This window comes from Suricata suricatta, chromosome 2, assembly GCF_006229205.1.
Source record: "Suricata suricatta isolate VVHF042 chromosome 2, meerkat_22Aug2017_6uvM2_HiC, whole genome shotgun sequence".
NCBI lineage: Eukaryota > Metazoa > Chordata > Mammalia > Carnivora > Herpestidae > Suricata > Suricata suricatta.
Window position 1 is genome coordinate 47,897,627 of NC_043701.1, and position 8,790 is coordinate 47,906,416.

The following is an 8,790-nucleotide window of genomic DNA, read 5'->3' on the forward strand; positions in this document are numbered from 1 at the left end:
TGTTCATGGATCCACCTACCTAACGCAATAGCCCAGTATTGACAGCTTAGAGAATCAGGATTGAGTCCTTTTAGTTGCTGCAACTTGACCCCTTTGTGGCCCATTTTAAAGTCAGCTTTTAGGCAAGTTGATTTCACTAACTAGGTCAGTTAGGGCCAAGAGCTCTCACCTAATATTTGACAAATTGCCTCCCTCCCTCCAGCACTACATCCAAGCCATATCATCTTCCATGGCTCCAACTGATGCTATAACTTCATGATAAAACAAAGTTAGGTAGCTGAGGAAGCTGAACGTAGCACATAGAACCAAGGGCTGGAGCAAGACCATCTGAATTTGAGTCCTGAATTCCCTCCATCTGCAAGCTGTGTGACCTTACACCTGTGTGAGTAGAGGTGTGTCAGGATTCCCCCAGAGAAACAGACCAAGTATATATATTCACGTAATTATGGGTGCTAAGAAGAGCAGACCCAGGAAAGCCAATGGTGTTAAGTTCCTGTCCCAGCCCAAATCTGAAAGGAGGAGAAGACAGGCAGAGAGAAAGAATTCTTCCTTCTCAGCCTTTTATTCTACCAGGGCTTCAACAGATTGGATGAAACCCTTCCAAAGTGGAAAGGGCGATCTGCAGATCCATCCAGAAGAATGCTTAACCAACTATCTGGGCACTTTGTGGCCCAGTCAAGTTGCCATGTAAAATTAGCCATCATGCTGGGCTTTTTCCCCCTCATTTCTAAAGTGATACTAATAATCATTTTTGTCTCACTTAGCAGTGATAAGAATTAAGGATGACAGTGAATGTGGATTTTTAAAAAAAAATTTTACATTTATTTATTTTGAGAGAGAGAGAGAGTGCATAGATGTGCATGTGAGCAGAGGAGGGGCAGAGAGAGAGGGACACAGAGAATCCCAAGCAGGCCCCATGCTGTTAGCGCAGAGCCCTATGTGGAGCTCAAACCCACAAATCCCACGATCATGACCTGAGCCAAAATCAAGAGTTGAATACTCAGCTGAGACACCCAGGCACCCCTGGAATTTTTTAATTAAGAAATGTGAGCCCAGGAGCACCCAGGTGGCTCAGCCAGTTAAGAGTCTAACTCGGTTTCAGCAAAGGTGAGCCCTCTATACAAACGTTGGTGAGTATGATTACAAATAGAGGAATAAAAATAGTATTAACTTGATGCAGAAAAGAATATCTCTTAAAAGTAAGGAACAAGTTAGCTAACAAGAATCTCCTAGTTAGCTCTTATCTCTAGGTAGCCTCCCCCTGAAGTTTTTCCAAACTTTGCATTCTCTTTTCTTTCTAGTCTGCTACCTCTTGCCCTTTCTCTTGTGCCAGTTACTCTGCCCTGCCCTTCCTAGAACCTTTTCACACAGCTTCACAAGAAAAAGAGAGAAATTGAAATAAGAGAGTCTGGATGAACAAATGAGTGTGAGTTTTAGCAGAAGAATGATCAGAGCAAACAAGTGCTATCCTGCCCTGGGCTGGCTCAGCTGGTAGACCGTGTGACTCTTGATCTCAGAGTTGTGCGTTCAAGCCCCATACTGGGCATCGAATTAACTTAAAACAAAACAAAACAGAACAAAAACAAACAAAGCAGGAACAGTCCCAAGCTCCTTATATATATAATGTCATGCAATCCTCGCAACAACCCTGAGATAGAATCTGTGGGAAGTAGTCTCTTAGTCCCCAGTGACCCCTGCCACCCGGTTTTGATGCCTGTGTAATCCCCTCCCTTTGAGTGTGGGCTGGATCTAGTAAGTCACTTCAAACAAACATAACATGGCAAAAGTAGTGGTGGAATGTCACTTCTTTTTTTTTTTTAATTTTTTTTACACTATTTATTTTTAAGAGATAGAGAGAGAGCACAAATGGGAAAGGGGCAGAGAGAGAATGAGACACAGAACTGGAAGCAGGCCCCAGGCTCTGAGCTGTCAGCATAGAGCCTAATGCTGGGCTTGAACTCACAAACTGTGAGATCATGACCTGAGCTAAAGCCCGAGGCCATGTTGTGAGCTACCCTATAGAGAGGTCCATGCGGCAAAGAACTGAAATTCCCTCCAACCAACAGTCAGTGAAGAACTGAGGACTTCAGTCAAACAACCCACCAGCAAGAAGGGAATCCTGCCAACAACCACACGAGTGAAGTGGGAAGCAGATGCTCTCACTCACCCCAGTTGAGCCCTTCGATGAGACCACGGCTCCAGTGGGCTGACTTTGAGCCAGAGACCCCCAGTTAAAATTGTAAAAAGATTGCCACCCACAGAAATTGAGATGATGCTGATTGATTTAAGCTGCTAAACTCTGGGGTAACAGCAATAGATAATGACGACAGGCCTAAGGAACTGTGGGTCAGAGAGATTAAGAAACTTCCAATGGTATGAGCCTGTCAGTGGCAGATTGGGGATTCAAACCCAGAAACCCTGGTTCTAGAATCTGTGCTTTTGAGTTGTTTGAATGGTTTATGTTTTAATAAATAGATGTCAAAATGCTTATATTTTATATTTTGTACAATGTGAAGCTACCGATACTGAAGATGTACAGGCTCTAAATCAAGTATCATGAGTTCAGGGGCGCCTGGATGGCTCAGTCAGTTGTGCGTCCAACTTCAGCTCCGGTTATGATCTCACGGTTCATGGGTTTGAGCCCCACGTCAGGCTCTGTGCTGACAGCTCAGAGCATAGAACCTGCTTCGGATTCTGTTCTCATTCTCTCTCTGTCCCTTCCCCACTTGTGCTCTGCCTCTCTTTGTCTCTCAAAAATAAATGTAAAAAAAATTTTTTTAAGTAACAAATGAGTTTCCTTTTGCCGGGGTCTCTGCCAAAGCAAGTGTATTTTCCACCATGAACTCACCCTAGCTATAGATGGCATGACTAATGAGTTCTTCTCAAGCAAAGTACAAATTAGTTGTAATAGGTTACAAACACACTCAAAGCCACATCAGCACCAAACTGGAGGAAAACAAAGATATTGTATAAATCTAAGTCTGGTATTGGCCAGAGAGTAGGTGTTTAATAAATATTTATCGATTCAGGATCACCTGGGTGGCTCAGTCGGGTAAGCCTCCAACTTCAGCTCGGGTCATGATCTCACCTTAGTGGGTTCGAGTCCCACATCAGGCTCTATTCTGACAACTCAGGGCCTGGAGTCTGCCTTAGATTCTGTGTCTCCCTCGCTCTCTGCCTCTCCCCCTCTCATGCTCTGTCGCTCTGTGTCTCAAAAATAAATAAAACATTAAAAATAAAAATAAATAAATAAATATTGATTCATTTTTTCACTCATTGGGCTAAACTGCTCATTGAATGTCCACCAAAGACATTGGAGATTATATTTTTGGAAGGCAGAGTGGAGTTTCAGTGTTTAAAAACTGACTCACAGGTCCATCTTGCCTCCTATGCTAACTACCCTTATCTAACGCATGGAGAGCATAGAACAGTGAATGGCACATAACAAGTATTCAACAAATGTTAGCTCTTCGATCTTACTGCCTAGCACCACAAGTCTACTCTCTGGACTCTCCAAGAATAGGCAGAGAAATGTAGGAGCCACAATTACTGCTGATCTGAAGAAAAATCTCAGTGAAGTATTCACCCCCTCCCCCTTCTTTGAGCCCAGATACCCATCAACCAGGAGCATGAAGAGCTCCAACCTAGCGGCTGAGTTTCCTGTTTGATGGATTCAAAAAGTGTAGCATTTGGGAAATTAGCTGAAGGGTGGAACTCTAACTATGGAAACAACATATAAACAGAAAATTGGGAATATTAGCTGCATAAGTCAGAGGTCTCCTACTCAACTTCAGGGATCCTTCACCTTTTGTTCACTGTCAAATCACCAACGACCCCAGGAGAGGACCTTCTCTCTGTCAGGAACCTACTTCTGAGGGCGCCTGGATGGCTCAATCAGTTAAGCATCCAACTTGGGCTCAGGTCATGATCTCACAGTCCATGGGTTGAAGCCCTGCATCGGGCTCTGTGCTGACAGCTCTGAGCCTGGAGCCTGCTTCAGATTCTGTGTGTGTGTCTCTCTCTGCCCCTCCCCCACTCACACTGTGTCTCTATCTGTCTCTCAAAAGTAAATAAACAGTAAAAAAAAGTTGTTTCATTTTTAAAAAAGGAACTATGTCCATGTTTATTTATCCACACTGACCTTCTTGCCATCTCAACAAAATCCATACTTCTTTTACTGATTCCTCTTCCCTCCACTCCAGTTTCTCTCCCCTACACATACACACACATTCTATTTTACTCTCACAGCCGAGTTCTTTCTTCCCTGTCTTCCTTTACAAAATATTATATTTGGGAATGACATACACAGGAATATACAAACTGACATTCTGCTTTCACAGCAGCACCTAGCACACCCTCAAATATTTGCTGAATAAAATCCTCCTTGACTGAATCCTCCAGGCTGAATGGAGGCCGTATCTGACAAGGCGTCAGTTCCCTAACACTGGTGAGAGCTACAGGACAGAAAAAGAAATATTATACATCATCTCTACCAAGCCCTATCTCCTGTCTATCCAACACAGGAGGAAAATGAAGCTTGGAAAATAATGTAGAACAGGTGACGCAGCTATTTTTGAACAGAGCCAAACCAGAAGCCTCCGCATCTGTCCTCCAATCCAGCGCGATCCACACGTGGGTACAAATGCCCCTAACTTCCCAAGGGTAGGACTTTGTCAGGCCTCTAAGGAGTCCCTGGATTCAGCCCCAGGCCTCCATTTCTGACCTCCAGCAGCCCACCGGGCGGGTTTGACATCCGCACTTCATTAGGGCTGGCTCCTGTATGGATTTTCTATTCAGCGAATCAGGGGTGTGGGCCTATGCTGACCTTCTGTGGAAACATCCTGAAAAAGGGGCCTAGACCTTCCCTTCTCCCTCCACCTAAGGGCTACTCGCAGGCTATTATTCCCACCTTCCTCCAGTCTCCAGCTAGCCAGGCGGCTCTGGTGCCGGTTTCTGCAACTGGCTCCCAGCGCCTTGATGAGGCGTGTTTAATCTTCCACCCGGATTATTTAACCTCCGCATCCTTGTTAACAAACAGCCATTATTAACGAGATGAGAGACCACATGGGGTGGGCTTCTACAGACAATGCGCGCTCCCTTGGCCTTTTTGCAAGTAAATTCATAATCCTCCGCGACTCGGCCGCCCCAGCCCTCCTGCCAGGCCCCAGAGGGAGTCAGGAAATAGTAGAAAGCAGGTGATCGGGACCCTTATCCGTGACCCCCTCCGCCTGCAGGGTCTGGGGTCTGCGAGACGAAACTGTCCCTTTCCCTTCCCAGCCTCCCTCCCTCCTCGCACTCCCAAGTGACTGCTACAGTGCGTTATAAATTTTACCTTTCCAGTGTGCAGGAGAGGCGAGAAGAGGCTGTGTCCCAGCTCCGGGCCGGCCTGTCCCCGAGGACACCAATTAAAGGCACTAATTGGACAGCAATACATCAAAGTCGCTCCCGAGAGTGGGTCCTCAGAGCACCAGGAATCCATTAGTTGGGCTTTTGTTTCAAAACAGAGAAATACAGAGGAAGGAAAAAAAAAAAACCCACCTCGACGCGGATGGGAGTGGCGCGTGTGCCGTACCGCATAGACTCCGCTCTGTGTTCTCTGAGAGCCTCTCCCTCCTCTCTTACTCCAGGCTCGGTACATCAAATGATCTTTCCCGCCTCTCTGTTCCGACCCGCCTCACTTCCATCCCCAAAGAGCGCCGCCTAGAAAGGTTCTCTCTTCCCGGGATCCGAACACAAACAGGGCCGGTGTAGACGCTGCACAGTTATACCTAAGCGCGCCTGTTAACGATTCCGGAAGAACGAACTCACCTCCCCGCGCACCTTGTTCTGGGTCTTTGCCTAACCCTGGGGGGGGGGGGGTAGACACCTCAGGGAGGCACATGTCGCCTCGAAGCTGCACTGGGCTCTCCCCGGGACGCCTGCGGGAGGGGGACGACGCTGGGGGACTGGGCTCACCGGGAGGGATTACATCAGGATGCGGGGAGGGTCACTTCAATAAGGGAAGGAAGGAAGGGGTTCTTCTTTGGAGAACTTGGACGCTGCTCACATGCTCGAGGGTACCCAGGGAGGCCGACCAGGGAGAGGCCCAGGTTCCCCAAAGACATGAAGTGACTCTAGGTGCTCTTCCCGTCTCAAGACCGCAACGATGAGGGGCCCAGCGGAAACGGGGGTCCCTCCCCGCTGTCGGCTCTGAAGGAAGCTGGGCTTCCCGAGTCTGGAAGCCCCCAGCTACCCCCGTCCGCGAGCCCCGCAAGGCCGTCGGACTTGTGCGCAGACGAAGGCAGACCTGGTCTGACCCTGGCGAGGCCGAGCCCCCAGCACGAAGTGGCATGCTTCGGGGTCGGCGTCCGCGGGGCGCAGCGACTCCGCTCGCCTGACCCGAGTCGCACCCGGCAGCCGCCTGGGCCTGGGAGGTGGGAACCTCGCCCAGGGCCGCGTCTCCAAGGGCTGTGCTGCTGTTTTCCGCCCGACCTGAAGCCGACGAGGTCGAAGGCTAGGCGGGCCCCGGAGGACAGGGCAGCCAGGGCGCCGGATGGAGCGACGGGCCTCGGCCTCACCTGGACGGCGGGGAGGCCAGACGCCGAGCGCCCCGCATCCTGCGGGGGCCCGCGCCCGCTCCCTTCCCTCAGGGAGCCAGATTGGAATGGCTGTTTTTGATGCCATTTGTTACCAACCCCGGCATTTGTTTTCCATTTTATAAACGCTTCTCTTTAAGTAATTGTCCCTGTTAACAGCGTATACCTTTCAGCAGCCCTCACTGCGCTATAAATAATCTCGATGAAGATGCAAGGATATGACTTTCACAAGATTGGACAATTGATTCAATCTGTGACCCGCGATCGCGAATAATATTGGAAGGCTATTTAAACAGATGAAGGCCTAAATTGTCTTGCTTGTATCTGAATTAATTTCTCATTCATCATCATTATGAAGTGATTGGTCTATTCAAGCTCTTCAGCCTGCTGGAACGGAGCGGGATTTAAATGAGATTGTAACACAATTTAAATGCTTGCCGACTTTAACGAGGCCAATTGAGCAGCTGCAATAAATACAAATATTTTTCTAAACAGCCTTGTTTTAAATAATTACTTAATGCTTTCATGTTATTTTTAAGTGGCAATCTTTCTCTCCTGCTCCTGCTCAGAATATCACATACTTATTTGCTGAGAAGGCGATTTTCAAAAGGACTTTATGTCTCTGTTTGCTTTGTAGAAGGTAGCATGCTTTTCGTGGTTGGCTTTTTTTCCCCTCTGGGTCAACATTTCAGGGTCCCACAAGCTGGCACAAATCGTGACCTGCACCTTGGTTTTCCTCTGATGCAGTGGGACGTGCAGAGCCTGGGAGAAGCTCAGTGATGGAAGAAATTTACCCTTCGGATCAAGTCACTTATCCAGACAAGTTTAGCTGGCTCTCGCAAACGAATCTGTGCGACTGCACTTATGAATGACACCCCGAAGAGTGGCATCGCTTCTGACTTGTTCTCATGACCATCATCATCTTGAACAAATCACAATCCCAGCGTATCCCAAGGTGTCCCTTAGGAAGCTCAATCTGCCAGCAGTTTGGCTCCCTTGCAAGTCGACTGGAGTAGGTGGAGGAAGGCTGAGGATTTCTTTGTTTAGGGAATAGGCATAGAAAGAGAACAGTCTACAAAGATTGGTTGGGGGTGGCATACTTAAAAGAAATATCTGCTCCCCCTTTTTTTGCCCCAACATCCTTTTCCTCCCCCTCCTCACTGACTCTTACTCCGTCTCTCACTCTGGGAAGATGGTGCCTGAAGAAGATGCTAAGAAGGAAAAGCTCTTCCCACTTTGAGAATGCCATCCTCAACAACCCTCTGCCCTGACACCCAAGCTCTTCCATCGACATATGGCAGCGGGTGTTTCCTCAATTGGGGAATAATGGAGGCAACCGAGCGGGAGAAGCCTGGGGAACAAAAGAATCTTTTAAACTTTCACCAAACGGCGGGGGTGGGGGGGGTGAAGTGAAGTGGGGGAGACACGCGACTTGCCGCGGAGACCTAAGCTCCCGTTTGTGGCGATCCGTCTAGGACCGTGTCCCTTTGGGAAGTCTAGGGTGGGAGAGGGTTCATTCTGAATCCCTTCTCTGTCTGCCTCGGAGGGCGCAGGGCTCCACATCTGAGGTGTGAGGGCGCACGTTCAGCCGCTGGGAAGGCAGAGCCAATATTGTCTCTAGAGAAATCATTCGTGGGGCAGGCCACACTGAGGTGGGGGGGGGAGGTGCGCGATCAAACTGAAGGCCAGGAAAAAAAATGGGGACAAGGGTGGAGGAACCAAGTGATTTGCTATGTAACTGGGCAATTTAATGCCAGAGTTAGGGAGCTGCTGGCCGGAATCATTTTGTCTTCGGCGGCTCTGCGGAGCTCATCCTCTTTATCCTGTTGTTTAAAATGAGCATTATCCCAAACATATGCAATGCAATCAGTTTGGTCACACTTACAAGAACACGCTTTAATAAGGCAATCAATCACACGCTAACAAGCCAGCGACGGCCGGCGCTGAGCGTGCACTCCGGCTGCGGCGCGGCTGGTCTTGCCCGCGGAGAGGATTGCGGCTGAGCGCTGGTCTGCTCTCCCAGATCCCGACGCCGCCGGGTCTCAGCCGGGTTGAAGAGCCCAGGGGAGGTGTGTGTTGGGAGTGAGGTGTCAGACTTTGCGAGGGGTGGTGGTGGACTCTGAGCCCCAAAGCCGAGTAGGGGAAGGGAGAGGAAGCCCGAACTTGAAGCTCAAGCTGCACGGGACCTAATAACTGTGTAAGACGCAGAACCTCG